Source organism: Phocoena phocoena, chromosome 3, assembly GCF_963924675.1.
Source record: "Phocoena phocoena chromosome 3, mPhoPho1.1, whole genome shotgun sequence".
NCBI lineage: Eukaryota > Metazoa > Chordata > Mammalia > Artiodactyla > Phocoenidae > Phocoena > Phocoena phocoena.
Genome location: NC_089221.1, coordinates 126479966 through 126497444, shown reverse-complemented (window position 1 = coordinate 126497444; position 17479 = coordinate 126479966). Strand labels below are relative to the sequence as shown.

Below are 17479 nucleotides of genomic sequence, written 5' to 3'. Positions count from 1 at the left end.
CTGCAATCCAGACCTCCAAGCAGGCCTGGCAGAACTTCTCCGTAGCAGCATTTTGTTATTCTCTTAGTTTACAGCCCATGTAATGGAAAGACACATTTTTATTTCTTTAAAAATATATTATTTGGCAATGAAAAGGAATGAGCTACTAATGTGTGCTATAACGTAAATGGGTCTTGAAAACATTACACTAAATGAAAGAAGTTAGCCACAAAGGACCACATACTTGATGATTCTATTTATAGGAAATGTCCAGAATAGGCAAATCTACAGAAACAGAAAGTGGGTTAGTAGTTTCCAGGGCTGAAGGGATAATGATTTGGAAGTGTGGTAGCTGGGTTTCTTTTTTTTGGGGGGTTTTTTTTTTTTTGAGGTACGCGGGCCTCTCACTGTTGTGGCCTCTCCCGTTGCGGAGCACAGGCTCCGGACACGCAGGCTCCGGACGCGCAGCCTCAGCGGCCATGGCTCACGGGCCCAGCCGCTCCGCGGCATGTGGGATCTTCCCGGACCGGGGCACGAACCCGTGTCTCCTGCATCGGCAGGCGGACTCTCAACCACTGCGCCACCAGGGAAGCCCGTAGCTGGGTTTCTTTTGGGGATGGTGAAACGTTCTAAACTTATTAGTGGTGATGGTTGCACAACTCAGTGAACATACTAAAAACCATTGACTTGTACACTTTAAATGGGTGAATTAGGGACTTCCCTGGCAGTCCAGTGGTTAAGATTCTGCGCTTCCACTGCAGGGGGCGCAGGTTCAATCCCTGGTCAGGAACTAAGATCCTGCATGCTATGCGGCATGGCCAAAAAAAAAGGGTGAATTATATTATGTGAATTATATCTCAATAAAGCTGTTACCCCCAAAAATATTATATAATACGAAATGTTGGCAAGGATGCAGAGAAACTGGATCTCTCATACATTGCTGATGGGAATGTAAAATGGTACAGTTACTTTAGAAAATAGTTTGTCAGTTTCTTTAAAAACTAAACATACACTTACCAGCAATCACACCCCAGGGCATCTATTCCAGAGGAAGAAAACTTACGCCTATACAAAAACCTGTCTACGAATGTTCGTCAAAACTTTATTTGTAATAGCTAAAAACTGAAAACAACCAAAATGTTGTTTTATTAAGTGAATTTAATAGGTGGATGGCTAAAAAAAAAAAAAGTTGTATATCTAAGGTCACAGAATACTCAGAAATAAAAAGGGATGAACTACTGATACTCTCAAGAACCATCCAGTTGTGCTGCCTGAAAACAGAACAACCTGAAAAGCTTACTGTGTGATCATTTATAAAACATCTAAAATTATAGAGACAGAGAACAGATTAGTGGTCACTTGGTTAGGGATGAGGGTGGTGGGCACCTGGGTGTGGCAATAAAGGAACAGCACAGGGAGAACTTCATGGTGATAGAATAGATCTGCATCTTAATTGAAATGGTGGTTACAGAAATCTACACACGTGATAAAACAACATCTAACAATCAAACACATGATTATATCAATGCCAATTTCCTGGTTTTCCTGCTATTGAGATAAGACGTAACCACTGGAGGAACCTGGTGAAGATACACATAACCTCTCTGTACTATCCTTGGAACTTCATGCTGACCTATACTTATTTCAAAGTAAAAAGTTAAAAACAAACGAAATATTAGATAGCTTAAGTTATCCACTATCTTTGCAACACTCTCAGGACAAATGCAGCTTAAAAGCCTGGGAGAACAGGCTGGGTGCCTTTGTTCCATTTCCTGGTGTGGTCTGATAAGGAGGTTTGTCTTGGAGAATATATTTGGGAAAATATGTCTTTCAATATAGTCCAGTCCATGCTCGGTCCTGAGATCTCTTTGATGCCCTGTGATAAGCAATTAAGAACTAAAATCAGTCTAGCACATAGTGGGTACTAAAAAAAAAAAATGTTTCTTGAATGTTATGCAGTGACTGCTTCTGACTCTAGGATAGGATAGGATAAAACAGTTAATTCTCTTCTCCTCTCTCCTCCTCTGTCCACACTCGCACAGAATAATTTGGGCATTCACACATTTATTCAACAAATATTTGGAGTAGCTATTCCATGCCAAGCATTTTTCTGGACTGTGAGGATACAAAGTTAAAGGCGGGAAAAAAAGGGCGCTACAATAAAGATAGGGCATTTAATTTTTGTTTCTTGTTGTTTTGTTTTATTTAATTTTGGAAATGGCTCTAGGGTTCTTTCATTTTTGTAATTTTATTTTTTTTATACAGCAGGTTCTTATTAGTTATCTACTTTATATATATTAGTGTATATATGTCAATCCCTATCTCCCAATTCATCCCACCACTTTCCCCTTTGCTGTCCATATGTTTGTTCTCTACATCTGTGTCTTTATTTCTGCCTTACAAACTGGTTCATCTATACCATTTTTCTAGATTCCATGTATATGCGCTAATATATGATATTTGTTTTTCTCTTTCTGACTTACTTCACTCTTTATGACAGTCTCTAGGTCCATCCATGTCCACGTCTCTACAAATGACCCAATTTCACTCCTTTTCTATGGCTGAGTAATATTCCATTGTATATATGCACCACATCTTCTTTATCCATTCATCTGTTGATGCGCATTTAGGTTGCTTCCATGACCTGGCTATTATAAATAGAGCTGCAATGAGGGTTTCCCTGGTGGTGCAGTGGTTAAGAATCCGCCTGCCAATGTAGGGGAGACTGGTTCGAGCCCTGTCCAGGAAGATGCCACATGCTGCAGAGCACCTAAGCCCATGCACCACAACTACTGAGCCTGTGCTCTAGAGCCTGCAAGCCACAACTACTGAGCCTGTGTACTTAGAGCCCGTGCTCTGCAACAAGAGAAGCCACCGCAATGAGAAGCCCATGCACTGCAACGAAGAGTAGCCCCCGCTCACCACAACTAGAGAAAGCCCGCACGCAGCAACGAAGACCCAATGCAGCCAAAAATAAATAAAATTTTGAAAACATAGTGCTGCAATGAACATTGGGGTGCATGTGTCTTTTTGAATTATGGTTTTCACTGAGTATATACCCAGTAAGGATAGGGCATTTAAAATATCTGGTTATTTGCTCCAAGTTTTGCAGAGGGACTAAGTAAATGTTATGGACATCCTGATGATTTCACCCCTTTTAAGACAGAAGTAACAAGGAAAATGATACTGTGAACCTAATTCTGACCAATCAGAAGTGAATGGAGGGCTTCCCTGGTGGTACAGTGGTTGAGAATCCGCCTGCCAATGCAGGGACACGGGTTTGATCCCTGGTTCAGGAAGATCCTACATGCCGTGGAGCAACTGAGCCCGTGCGCAACTGCTAAGCCTGTGCTCTAGAGCCCATAGGCCACAACTACTGAGCCTGCATGCCACAACTACTGAAGCCCGCATGCCTAGAGCACGTGGTCCACACCAAAAGAAGCCACCGCAATGAGAAGCCCATGCACAGCAACAAAGAGTAGCCCCCGCTCACCGCAACTATAGAAAGCTCGCATGCAGCAATGAGGACCCAATGCCAAAAATAAATAAATACATTTATATTAAAAAAAGAGGTGGTTAGGGCTTCCCTGGTGGCGCAGTGGTTGAGAGTCCGCCTGCCGATGCAGGGGACACGGGTTTGTGTCCCTGTCTGGGAAGATCCCACATGCTACGGAGCGGCTGGGCCCGTGAGCCATGGCTGCTGAGCCTGCGCGTCCGAAGCCTGTGCTCCACAACGGGAGAGGCCACAACAGTGAGAGGCCCGTGTACTGCAAAAAACAAAAAACAAAAAACAAACAAAAAAAAAGAGGTGGTTACTCTTTAAAAAAAAGAAGTGAATGGAGACAGGAACTTCCCTGGTGGCTCAGTGGTTAACACTCTGTGCTCCCAATGCAGGGGGCCCAGGTTCCATCCATGGTCAGGGAACTAGATCCCACATGCATGCTGCAACTAAGAGTTTGCATGCCACAACTAAAGAGCCTGAGTGCTGAAACTAAGGAGCACTTGAGCCACAACAAAGGAGCCCGCCTGCCGCAACTAAGACCCAACACAACGAAAGAAAAGAAAGAAAGAAAGAAAGAAATGGAAGTAAGCAGATCCCAGAGGAAAGTGAAACCATCATCTTAAAAGTTCTTTCAGAAGGCAAAATGTCATGGCAAGAAAAGATGAACATCCATCAGGCTCCCACCCCAGGTTACAGAGGGAGGTCAATTTAAACATTTAAGGGAAAAAAAAAGGAAGCAAAACCTCTAGGGATTAGGGTTCATGGGAAGACTGTTGAAGATGAAGTTAAACATCATGCTAACAAAAGACCCTGTTGAAGAATAAAGGGAGGAAATACCTATGGAAATGAGAATGGCCACACAGGGATCCTGGCTAACGAGCCTCATTTATAAAGATACATACAAGAGTCAGAGTGGTGGGTCCTGTACAAAGAGCTTCCAGAACTCTAAAACACAGAAGCGTCTGGGATTAACAAAATTGTAAGAATAACCTCCACAGCTCTGCCCCTACTATGACTGCCAACTAAATTTTAACATTCATGTTCAGATAAAGTAAAAAATAGGCACTCTATTTGATGGCTTTGCTTTCCTCTTCTTAGCCCTAAAGAGTGACTGCAGGGGTCACTATGAAGGTTAGGAGCCTAGACCCTGGAGCCAGAAAACCTGATTTCAAATTCTGATTCTGCGATCAATCAGCTGGCTTTCCTGGGATAATTATATAACCTTCCTTATAGGGTTGTTATAAGATTTCATATGATAATCCATGTAAAGTGTATAGCAGAGTGTCTGCTACGTGGTGAGCTTTCAATAATGGTAGCTGTTGTTTTTGTTACTATTACTGTTAAACTGGAAAGAGTAGCATGACCGTGGATCAGAGGGATGAAGTTGTCTAAGGACACTTGGCTGATCATATTCAAGCAGATGGTGAGAACAGTTAATCATGATGATAATAATAAGTAATACGAACTACACAGCAGAGCCTAACTGACAATGCAGCTAATAACAAAGAAGTGGAGCTGAGAGATGGAGAGACCATGAGACTAAGCCCTGATGGCATTACTTAATCCAACCATGATGGAGACTGATTCCCTTCGGATTTTTATTTTTTAATGTGAGCTAACACATTTTCATTCCCCACTCCACTTTGGCCTAAACCACTCTGAGTTGGGTTTCTGCCACTTGATTAAAACAGATGGTCTATCAGCCCTTGGAAAGACCATCTGTCTATGAAACAGACATCACTGAGAGCCAGCATAGGTTAACAGAAAAAAGACAAACAGGTCATGCCAGACTATCCTCATTCCCTTAATGAAAGCTGACTAGATCAGTAGATCAAAGAAATATCACAGGCTAGTGTAACTGGACTAGGAAGGTACTGCTGGTCTCTCGTGACATCCTTAGGAATAAGGAATAAGATGAGGTAATGGAATAAGGTGTGGCAATGGGGAAGCAATAGGACAATAATATGGACTAAAAACTGATAAAATACCAAATTCAAAGAGCGTTGGTCAGTGTCAACCTCTGGGATCTGCCCTGTTTCATTAAGGATAGCCATTAGTTCTTTTGGTGCTTCCCACCTCTAAGACCACCTGAGCCTAAACCTCCACCATTTTTCTCCTGAATCAGCACAACAGCCTCCTGACTGGATGCATACACAGCACCAGAGTCGAGTGGTCATTCAAAAACATAAAATTGACTGCTTTACTCCTCTGTCGAAACCCAGACAAGTCTTCCCTGAAAGTCATCCCCCTTCCAAAGAACCACTCCTTTCCCCCAATAATTATGTTTCCTATTCAATTTGTTTTACTGGTTCATTCAATAGAGCAGAAGCTCCACAAGGGCAAAGACCATGTTTCTTATATTCATCAACGCATTACCTAGTGCCTACTCTAGATCTAGCACATAGTAGATGCTCAATTAATTGAATTAATGAATGAATGGCACAGATGAACACTGGCAGAATAGTGATCAAATTGCCAATGACACTGTTACAAGTGGAGTTAGACACACAACTCTTGGAAGCCACAACAAAGTTTGAGGTCAGCTAAGAGACAGAAACTCCCCTTGAATTTTATATAATTGTAATGATGTAGTATGTACACTTTTTTGTCTGGCTTCTTCCTTTCAACAAAATTATTTTGTCATTCATCCATGTTGTAGCACGTATCAATAGTTCGTTACTTTTTATTGCTGTGTAGTATTATATTATATAAATATACCACAGTTTATCTATGCACTGGATAAAAAATTGGTTGCTTCCTGTTTCTCAATTACAATAAAGCTGGACCTAGGAATGCAATGCTTATTTTTCACTTCTTTTTTTTTTTTAGGAATGCAATGTTTAGATCACAGATAGGTATATACTTTTAAAAGAAAATGTCATACTTTTAAAAAGTGGTTGTACCATTTTACTTTCCCACCAACAGTGTATGAGTTCCAGCAACCTGGTCAACACTTGATGTAGCCAGTCTTTGTATGAAGTTTTATCTGTTTGTGGTTTTAATGTGCATTTCCCCAATGATTAATGATCTTGAACATCTTTTCAAGTGTTTATTTGCCACCAATATATTCTCTTTGGACATCATGGGTTTTTTGTTTGTTTGCTTAAATTACAAAAGAGGACTTCCCTCGCAGTCCAGTGGTTAAGACTCTGCCCTTCCACTGCAAGGGGCGTGGGTTCAATCCCTGGTTGGGGAAATAAGATTCTACATGTCATGTGGCACAGCCAAAAAAAAAAAATTACAAAAGAGGCTCTCACTTATTACATAACTAGACAAACAATACAGAAATGTATAAATAATTAATAGTCTCCTACCCCCAACACACACATAGGCAACCAGAGGTGCACAAGAACCACCAGGAGCACTTATTAGGCATGCAAATTCTTGCCCCCACTCTTGGAAGATTCTGATTCAGTAGGTCACAGATGGGGCATTTTGACAAGCCCCTAGGTAATTCTGACACAAGCGATCTGTAGATTTCTTAAGAAAGTCTGCTCTTACTATTGTCCTCCTAAGGAATAGTTGAAGGAATGAAGACAGTGAGTCTGGAGAGGCAAACGCACGGAAGGGGTACACGGACTGCCTTCAAATAAGTAAGAGCCTTTGTCTAAGAGAATGACTGTGTGTGCTCTATGTTGTCCCATGGAACACCAAGAGTTTGGAACCTAAAGATCAAATCAAAAAAAACTTTCTGGGCTTCCCTGGTGGCACAGTGGTTGGGGGTCCGCCTGCCGATGCAGGGGACGCGGGTTTGTGCCCGGTCCAGGAAGATCCCACATGCCGCGGAGCGGCTGAGCCCGTGAGCCATGGCCGCTGAGCCTGCACATCAGGAGCCTGTGCTCCGCAACAGGAGAGGCCACAACGGTGAGAGGCCCGCGTACTGCAAAAAAAAAAAAAAAAACTTTCTAAGAGAGCTACTGTGAAAAAAAATTAGGCAACAGGCTAGCAAGGAAAAGAATGTGCCAAAATCACCAAGCTTGCAGAAAAAGGACTTCTCTGGGTTGAGAAATGACTGTTTGAGGTTGAGAAGACAGAGGGCAAAAGACGTTCCAGACATACACATATACATTCTCTCTTTCTTTCTCTCTGAGGAAAAACTGCCCCTTATAAATACACAGAGAGGAATGTAACCACCAGACAGGTAGTGTGTGTCTTAACCCAAATTAAATAACGGCTATTTGCCCTAAGCCATATTTCCCTGTCTCTATTGGCAAGGCCTAAAATGATAGGGAAAGGAGACAACACAGTATTTGGTAAGGGCAGTTCCTTTTATAGATAAGTAGGGCTGCCCAGGCCCTCTCCTCATAATTTTGGATCCATCGATTTTAAAGAGCTTAAGCCTGTCAATAAGCAACAGGCTTTGGACAATCAAGCTCAACAAATGCCATTTTGCTTCAGTTACAGCACCCAAAACAACCCCCCTCCCTAATCAGTTAAATAAAAAGCCATTTATTTGTTCTAGAACAGAATCAACCAAGGCACTGTTTACCACAGCAAGCTGCTGATCCAAGAGGGATATGAGCCAACTGCCAAGTAACTCCTGTACCCTGGCAGAAACTCAGCTGAGCCTCCATCTGTGGGCAAGATTAGGGAGGTGCCCAGGTTCCCATGTATGTCCTTCTCTTTCCTCTCATTTACAACTATACAGATGCTGGCTCCATTCAAAAGGGGCATGTGAGGCCCAATAATCTGTCCTTGTTAGAATGTCTGGTAGTTTCTACTTTCAGCATTTGACCTAGGGTCAAATATTGAGTGTTGGGCATTATTCTAAATAGGTGCACTCTTATTTAGGTTACTATCACCAAGGTATGTGCAGCCACTTATAAGTCATAACAGGGCTGACTTTATATTTGCATGTTTTAAATTAAAAATTTTTTTTTTCTTTTATGTCGGATACAGCCCAACTTCCCGCAGGTCATCACTCTTTCTTAACTGGCATGGCTTTGACTCACTGGGTTGTGTGCGCCAGCCCTTTTATTGAGCACCTACTACGAGCAGGGCACTGGGCTCAAAGTTCATCTGTAGTCCGACAACAACATGAAAGACGAAGCAATCTTACCTCAAGTTTACAAAAAAAACTGGGCCTTGGAGAGGTTAAACAATGTGTCCAAAATCAGGCAGCTAGGGGCGTCGGAAGCTGTCTGAACTCAGAGCAGGAACTCACTCCTTCACCTGCCTCCCTTTACAGGAGCAAATAAACTGCTCTGACACAGCACAGCCTGAGTGCCAGCCTTCAGTCATTTCTTACAGCAGGAATGCTTCATCCTGCTGTCAAATCTGAAACAGTGTGCAAGATTATGTGTGAACCCTGGGGAGGGGACCCAGACTTTTAAGGAGTCAGTGATCCCAAGAAGGTTAAGAGCCAGCACCTAGGCAGGCTGTCAGCTTCCCGATTCTCTAAGTTCCTGGCACTCGCTGTCCAGGGAGCAGTGCGGCAGGGGTCGGAAGTTCTGGCTTCCAGTCCCAGTCTTGGCACTACTTCTCTGAGGGCTGTTGGCCCAGGCAGCTCACCTATGGACCACAGATTTCCTTTCTCTTTTCCCCTGGCCTTGACTCCCTATTTATAATTATACTTTCCTTGTCAAGAATTTTTTTTTAACCATTGTTTGTATTATTCCATTGTTTTAACGTATATGGAGTCATTAAAAAGTCGCCCCCAATGCTACACTGAAGCAGAGGGATAAACAATGACAGGCCAGCTTACCTCTCTGGGCCTCAGTTTTCCACCTGTAAACTGACCCGCTTGCGTCAGCTGGATCAGGTTGCTTGCATTCCCATTAGACTCAAGACACAAAGCTAGCTACCGAGCAACCCGGACCGGCGTCGTCGCTCCAGCGCTCCCCCAACCTCCCTTTCCGGATCTGATCACCAGCTGTTTTCCCGCGACCCTCCCTGGCCCAATCACCCGGGCAGACTCACCGCTCGCGCAGGGTGCCAGCTGCCGGAAGGAGCTCGACCGCCCCGGCGATTGCGCAGCCAGGGAAGGAAAGGCGCCGGTCTCCCGGCCCCACGCCGCGCTGTGGCCTGCGCGCGCTGTTCCTAGGGAGGGCGCGGGCGGGCGCGGCTCTGCCCACGCTGCGTATGTGCGTGCGCCGAGAGGGCGCGGCCCCGGCTCTCGCCTTTGTTAATTGTCCAACTGGAGGCAGGTTGTTTTCCACTGGACGCTCCCTGCAGTGGGTCCCAGACGGGGTGGCCCGGCGACTGCAACTGCTGTGCGCTGGCCCGCAGCCAGCGCGAAGCCTTGCAAGTGGGTGTCAATGCTGCGCCCGGTGACCCACCCACACGCGACTTCTCATTTAGGCACCTACTCCTCCCTCGGGCTACTCAGCACCAAAACAGGGACCGGCATTTAGGCCATCCGGTGGGAATGTTGACCCCAGGATCCCTGATTATCTGTGCTCCTTCCCGAATCACCAAACTTTAGGGCTGGACCTTGATTTTAATTCTGAGTGCCGGCTGCCCAGGATTTCTGGGTTCCTATCCTAGCTCTCTTGGGAGCCCTCTGCGCAATCTTAGATAAATCTGCCAGTCTCCCTGCACCCCAGCTGCCTTTTCTATGACTCAGAGTAGTGAGTGGGACTCTGTTCCAGGCACCAAGTATTCAGCAGTCAACATAACAGACAAGGTCCCTGCCCGCTTGGGGCGTGTCTGATAATGAACACACACTTGAAAGTGATCATTACGAAAAGTATAGAAAGTTTCATATCAGGGCAACCAAATCTTGTTTATGGAGTGATAAATGGACTAGATTAACTTTTCTAAATCCTCCGATTCTAATATTCATTCTTACTCTAATTATGTGAACGTTATTACTATTATTAGTGATAGCACTAGTAATATTGCTTACTCAGTGCCAGGTACTGTACTAAACATTTTATTTGTGTTTCCTCATCAATCAGATTCATAACTTCTCTAATGATAGGTATACCTATTATCATCCTCATTTTAGAGAGAAAAACTGAGGCTAGAGAAATGAAAGTAACTTGCACACTGGCACACAGCTACTCAGTGACAGGACCAGTACTCAAATTCAGACTGTCTGAGGCCTCAGGGTGCTTAAGCACTACTCTACATGCATAAAAATATGAAGACCAGCATGGTGTTGTATCTTGAATGTGATGGATGAGAACAGTAGAAGAGGAGGGGGTGGCTTTAGTCTGTAGAGGAGAAAAGCAAAGGAAGTTGAAAGCTTTCTTAAAGAGCTGTTCGTGGATCAGACTTCACATACATGAACTTAGAGGTCACTAGCATGGGGAAAGCTATAGGGAGACAAATTGCAAATATGTAAGGAAGAACTTATCTAACAATCAGAGCATTTCAAAAATGACATCAGTTGCCTGGAGAGAGTGAGCATCCTGTCACTAAAAGTCAGCATTCAGGGCTTCCCTGATGGCTCAGTGGTTAAGAATCTACCTGCCAATGCAGGGGACATGGGTTCGAGCCCTGGTCTGGGAAGATCCCACATGCCGTGGAGCAACTAAGCCCGTGCGCCACGACTACTGAGCCTGCGTGCCTAGAGCCCATGCTCCACAACAAGAGAAGCCACCGCAATGAGAAGCCCGCGAACTGCAATGAAGAGTAGCCCCAGCTCGCCGCAACTAGAGAAAAGCCAGTGCACAGCAATGAAAACCCAATGCAGCCAAAACTAAATAAATTAATTAAAAAAAAAAAAAGTCAGCATTCAACTAGAGAGGCTTATTGGTTATTGGGGATGCTTCAAAGAAGAGTCATGCAAAAGTTAAAGTTTAGGTGATCTCTAAATTTCCTTCTAATTCTGAAGGAATTCTGAAGAGAATTTGAGTCCTAGAGTGGTTAAGTGACTTGTCCAAAGTCACCCAGGTAATGAAGACCTGACCCCCAAAACAAGTCTGACTTCTAGATCAGACTTCCTGTTTGTGGGTGTGGGTCTTGTGAGTGCTCAGCACCTCACTTTATGCTCCTTTTGTGTGTGTGTGTGTGTGTGTGTGAGTGAGAGAGAGAGAGAGAGAGAGAGAGAGAGAGAGAGAGAGAGAGACCACTTGTCCCAGGTGTCTGGAATCATCTGCTTTACCTCTTTACTTTCCATTTCTAATATGTGTGTGCCCTTCTTCCTTGCTTGTGTTGAATATTCTGTGTTTTCAGATAGAAGTGTCAAACCTCCTGGGCAAATTACTATAATATAGGGGTTCAGGAGGAAGTGGAGTCCCTGCTTCCCTGGAGTACAATTTATTTCATAAGTTAAGGAAAAGGAGAAAAGCTAGATGATATTTTTATTTGAAACTGATGTTTCTTTGATTCTATTTTAGGACTATGGGTTATCTTGAGTTAAATTTCTAATGCACTGGCACTAATTCCCCATCTTTCATCCTAGTCACAAATATTTTGATAAGCAGAAATCTAGTTGTCAGCTTCAAAAGAGGCATTCTTTTCTCAGAGCTCTGGAGAGCTACTTGTTTGTTTTGACTGGAAACCTCTAACAAAGGAATCCAATTGCCTTTTGGGATTGATTTCTAGAACATTTAGAAAGAAATGGATATCACCTTGTCCCCAGTGATACTAACTCAAAGATAAAAAGAGTTCCCCTTCACTTCTACCCTCAACAGAGTGATCAATTTTTTAATTTTTAAAATTTTTAAATTATTTTGGCCTCACCGCGCAGCATGTGGGATCTTCCCCAGCCAGGGATCAAACCCGTGCCCCCTTCATTGGAAGTGCAGAGTCTTAACAACTGGACCACCAGGGAAGTCCTTAATTTATTTTTTAAGAAAATATATTTACCTCGTTCAAAATTTCAAAGTATACTGTCAAGACTACAGCTTATTCATCTTTGGACTCCTCTCAGTGCCTGGCATATTGCCCTGTATATAGTAGGTGCTTAATAAGTGATTATTGACTGGGTAAGTGAATGAGTGTGAATTAAGAAGTTGTGGAAGATAGAGAATAGTTCATTTAGGGTGGGGCAGCAGATATTTTCCCTGAGATGCATGGGCTTAAAGGAAACCTAGACAGAACTCCCAGACCAGTTGCACATTTGACCATGACTTTATCCAGAGATCTGTACTAAAAGCTGCAACATCAGACTCTTTTGGGTTGAGCATTACCTAAAGACTATGTACTAGCCAGTCTTTTGGTTGTACACAAAAAAATCTGATTTTAGTTAACTGAAGCAGAAAAGGAATTTATTCAAAGAGTATCAGGGAGCTCAAAGAATCAATGCAGACTAGAAAACCAGGCTAAGAATACAGGAAGCACCAACGTAGGCTGGGTGGCCAGACCCACAGAGGAAACCACGCCATAGGAAGGATGCTGCTGCTGGACACTGGCAATGCCCTGGGGATTGGGTGCCATAGCTGACCCAGCTGCCATCACTGCCACCAGATACTGAATACCACCACTTCCAGAGTAGATTTTACACAATACTTGCTTCTTTTTTTTTTTTAATGTATTTATTTTATTTATTTTTGGCTGCGTTGTCTTTGTTGCTGTGTGCGGGCTTTCTCTAGTGGCAGTGAGCAGGGGCTACTCTTCGTTGCGGTGCACGGGCTTCTCATTGCAGCGACTTTTGTTGCAGAGCACGGGCTCTAGGAGCCCAGGCTTCAGTAGTTGTGGCACGTGGGCTCAGTAGTTGTGGCTCGTGGGCTCTGGAGCGCAGGCTCAGTAGTTGTGGCGCGTGGGCTTAGTTGCTCCATGGCATGTGGGATCTTCCCAGACCAGGGCTCGAACCCGTGTCCCCTGCATTGGCAGGCGGATTCTTAACCACTGCGCCACCATGGAAGCCCTGCCTGCTTCTCCTGACCCCTATTTCCAGAATCACAATCCTGGAGGGATGGGCTAATCAGTCATGCTTGGGTCCCAAGCAGTCAACAATCAGCAAAGACTGATGCCAGGGCCTTTGGGCTTCCATGAGTGAGATGTAGGGGCCAGCTTCACACCGTGGCCTGTTCCCCAAACTTATAAAGGCAATTTGGAGGCTGGGCAGCCAGGAATATGACAAATGTCCACTATAAAGTCTTCTAATAATCTATAGGCCAAAACTGAAAGCATTAGGGCTTCCCTGGTGGCGCAGTGATTGAGAGTCCGCCTGCCGATGCACGGGACGCGGGTTCGTGCCCCGGTCTGGGAGGATCCCACGTGCTGCGGAATGGCTGGGCCCGTGGGCCATGGCCGCTGGGCCTGCGCGTCCGGAGCCTGTGCTCCGCAACGGGAGAGGCCACAGCGGTGAGAGGCCCGCGTACCGCAAAAACAGAAACAAAACCAAAAAAAATACCAAAAAAAAAAAAAAAAAACCCTGAAAGAATTAAAGAGTATAATCTGTGTAAAATGCTTAATACAGCACCTGAGCTGAACTCTCAAAACCAGAAGAGGTGGCTGTCATACTTATTACTCAACTTGTTAAAATTTTAGCTAGTCAGAGAACTTCTTTACAGTAACAATATTTTCTTCCCAAGCCTCTCCTTTTATTTCTTATTGGAATCACTTATAATTGCAGAGTTGAGCAAAGAAAGGTTGCAAAGGGGTAAACTGTGTCAAAAGTGTACTTAGCAGCACAGTGGGGACAGTGCCATGAGCATAATAAATCCAATTTATTTTTCTGATAAATTTCTAAGAAGACTGCCTACCTCTTTTAGAGTCTCAGTCTTGGGATCATATCTATTTTTTAATTTAATTCTATGAAATTTACCACTCTAATTTCTACAGTAATACTAAAAATAGGTGCTACTTACTGAGTACCTAATACATGCCAGAAATTTTTCATGGATTATTTCTAATCGTGATAGTCATCCCATATTATAGATATTATTTGCATTTTACAGATGAGGAAACTGAAGCTCAGAGAGATGAAGTAACCTGTCCAAGAGTACACGGCTCATAGGTGATAAGTGCATAACCAACTACTACTACTCCATATTTTCTCTCATATGGTTGCTTTCTCCAAAGATTCCCATCACCATTTTTTAAAAATTCTACTAAGTCCAAATGTATGTTTCTTGAATCATTTATTCACTCTGAGATTTTAAATTGTCAGAAAGACAAGTCAAGAAATTATTGGTTGCCGGGTCTTTAGCAGAATTAAACTTTTATCAGATAACAGGCTAGTGTAGTAACCTCATTAGCAACATATAAAAATTTTTATATCGAGTATCTGCTTTATTGAGCCCATATTGTAAGCCAGATACTCTGCTAGTCAGCCCTAAAAGAAAAGTATTACCATCTTCTTTTTACAAATGAGAAACCTGAGATTTAGAGAGATTCGGAAACTTGCCAGGGGCCTTGCTGCTAGAAGTGGCAGAACTGGGACTGCAACCTCAGCAGTATGACTCCAAAGCCTGCATTTCTTCCAGTGTGTCATACCACCTCTGGGCCAGTTTGCTAATTTGTATTGAGAAACACCACTTAGTATTGATACTTCTTTTGTTTCTCTCCCTTCCTGGCTTCCAGAGGCTTCCCTGTGGGTTCCTGGCTCTTTGCAGGTATAATAACCCTTCTAAGGACAGAGCTGTTCTCTTTCCCTTCCAGGTTTTCTGGCTCCTTCATCCCGTGGGCAAGACCACAACCTCCCCACACAGATCCGGCCTTGAGCTCTGGAATAGTCCTGTTCTTAATCTGTAGAAATATGTGGAGCCTTGGCTACGAAGCTTAGGAGAGTCCCTCTAAGTCTACTTTGCTGGAACTCCATCACTGATTAAGTGCCTTAGTTCTAGTAATTGGTTTTAACCCATTACCATCATGATTTGTTAGCCAAGTTTAGGGGAACTTACTTTGCTTCTACTGTACTCCTTGTATTAGTCAGTACCCCTTTGGTTCTAGTGCCAGAAATCCAGCTCATCCAGAAGCTATAATGTCTATCAGAAGAAAAGACCATCTCTGCCTGTGTGTCTGTTCAAGAGATCAAACCCTCCAAAAAGCTGTCCAGCAGACTTCTTCTATATCATTGACTAGAATAGCATGTCCATATCTAACCATACCTAAACCAATCACTGACTGGCTTAGATGAATGAACATTCAACATTGGGCCAGCTCCCTTCTGAAGCATATAGTCATGTAGCCTTGACAAAACTGGAGTCTTACTGGGAAAGAGGAAAAATAAGGGGGAATGTTCTTGGGTAGGCAGTCAACAGTATCTGCTGTAGGAGGGAGACAGCAATTCTACAGGGAGCTTGGGGAGCCAAAGATAATGTAACCCGTCCTACTGAGTCTTTAAAGAGAATTTTTACCAAGCAGATAGGCATAGAAAGTTACGCCAGGTAGAAAGGACTACATGCAAAGGCATAACAATATGCAACTACCTTGTGTTTTTCAGAGACTGCAATCACTTCATTGTAACTGGACTGAATGATATACATTGGAGTGTGCAGTGACAGACAGGCTCCAGATCATGCAAGGCATGTATGCCATGCTAAGGAATTTATACTTTATCTGTAGGCGATGGGGGAGTCACTGAGGAATGGGGATAGCATGATATTATTAGAATTTTAGAAAGATCATCTGTCCAGAGAATGGAAAATGGATCCCAGAAGGAAATAAGGCTGGAGGGTGAGAGACCAGTTAGAAAATTGTACTTTTCAGACAGGGGAGAGATTATAGGCTCCAGATTAAGGCTGCAGTAGTAGTGAAGTAGAGGGCAGGAGGGTAAGAGTAAAATGCTAAAGAAATATCTATAGAATTTGAGGACACCTACAGGATGTGAGGATGGAGGGCCTATGCTGACTCTGAGATTTATGTTTTGGGTAACTAGATGGATGCTGGTAGCCTTCATTAAAGAAAAATCATCCTAGGGGACTTCCCTGGTGGCACAGTGGTTAAGAATCCGCCTGCCAATGCAGGGGACATGGGTTCAAGCCCTGGTCCGGGAAGATCCCACATGCCACGGAGCAACTAAGTCCGTGCGCTACAACTATTGAGCCTGCACTCTACAGCCCACAAGCCACAACTGCTGAGCCTGCAGGCCACAACTACTGAAGCCTGCATGCCTAGAGCCTGTGCTCGACAACGAAAGAAGCCACTGCAATGAGCACGCGCACTGCAACGAAGAGTAGCCCCCGTTCACTGCAACTAGAGAACACCCGTGTGCAGCAACAAAGACCCAACGCAGCCAAAAATAAATAAATAAATAAATTTATAAAAAAACAAAAAAAAATAGAAAAAGAAAAAGCTCCTAGAGAAGGAAAGGTCTGGGGACAAGTAATACAACCAGTTTGGGACTAGCTGACCCCTGTGGCTTATCCAAGTAGAGGTGTCCAGTGGGAAGATAGATGTAAGGTTCTGGGAGACAGAAGTTTGGCTTGGCAATATAGATTTGGAGATCACTGCCATATCTACTGTACAGGGAGCTGTAAGAGTGAATGAGATCACCCTGGGAAAATAGGAAAGACATAAAAAGAAGAAGCCTAAGGACAAAGACCTGGTAAACACAGCCAAGCGGCAGGCAGAGAAAAGAAAGCCAGCAAAAAAGACTGAGAAAGAACAGTCAGATAAAGCTGGGAGGAGAGCTGGACTTTTATTAAACTTCCTTATGAACAACTTCCTTCAACTGCTGTGTTTCACCTGGTGTGTTTCACACCACCAACTCCTTTCAACTGGTGTATTTCACACCACCAAGTAAAACTACAGTTGAAATATTTGACCAGTACCTTTTCAAATATTGTTTGAATTATTGGAATATCAGATTTTTATTCATAGTTTTTTGTTGGATGTACCCTCTGTCAGGTCAAAGCAATGCTTTCCTGGAAACTGCATGAGAAAGAAGTCTAGTGAGAAAAGGAAACTCCCTCTCCTGCAGTATGCATTCACCACCCTGGAGTACAGCCTCAAGGTCTTACTGCCACGTATTTAAAAATCAGCAATTGGGTGGGCAAGGGTATAACCAATTAGTAAGAGTGTGAGTTGACAAAACCTTTTTGACTCAGGAATTTCACTTCTATTAATTTATCCTATAGAAATCCACACACAAGTGCACAAAGATACATGCATATTGCTGTGGTTTGTGACTTCTAAAAAATCAAAGTGAAGGGATAGAAA

The 17479-nt window shown here is 43.6% G+C and overlaps 1 protein-coding gene across 1 annotated transcript in view; it reads right to left on the bottom strand.

The window, feature by feature from the left end:
* ARHGEF37 (Rho guanine nucleotide exchange factor 37) overlaps window positions 1–9512 on the bottom strand; it is a 55435-nt gene extending 45923 nt beyond the window's left edge. Inside the window, exon 1 of the mRNA XM_065874984.1 lies at window positions 9401–9512. The gene's annotated coding sequence lies outside the window, so the exon portion shown is untranslated. The remainder of the gene's footprint in view (window positions 1–9400) is intronic.
* Between the last annotated feature and the right edge of the window lie 7967 nt (window positions 9513–17479).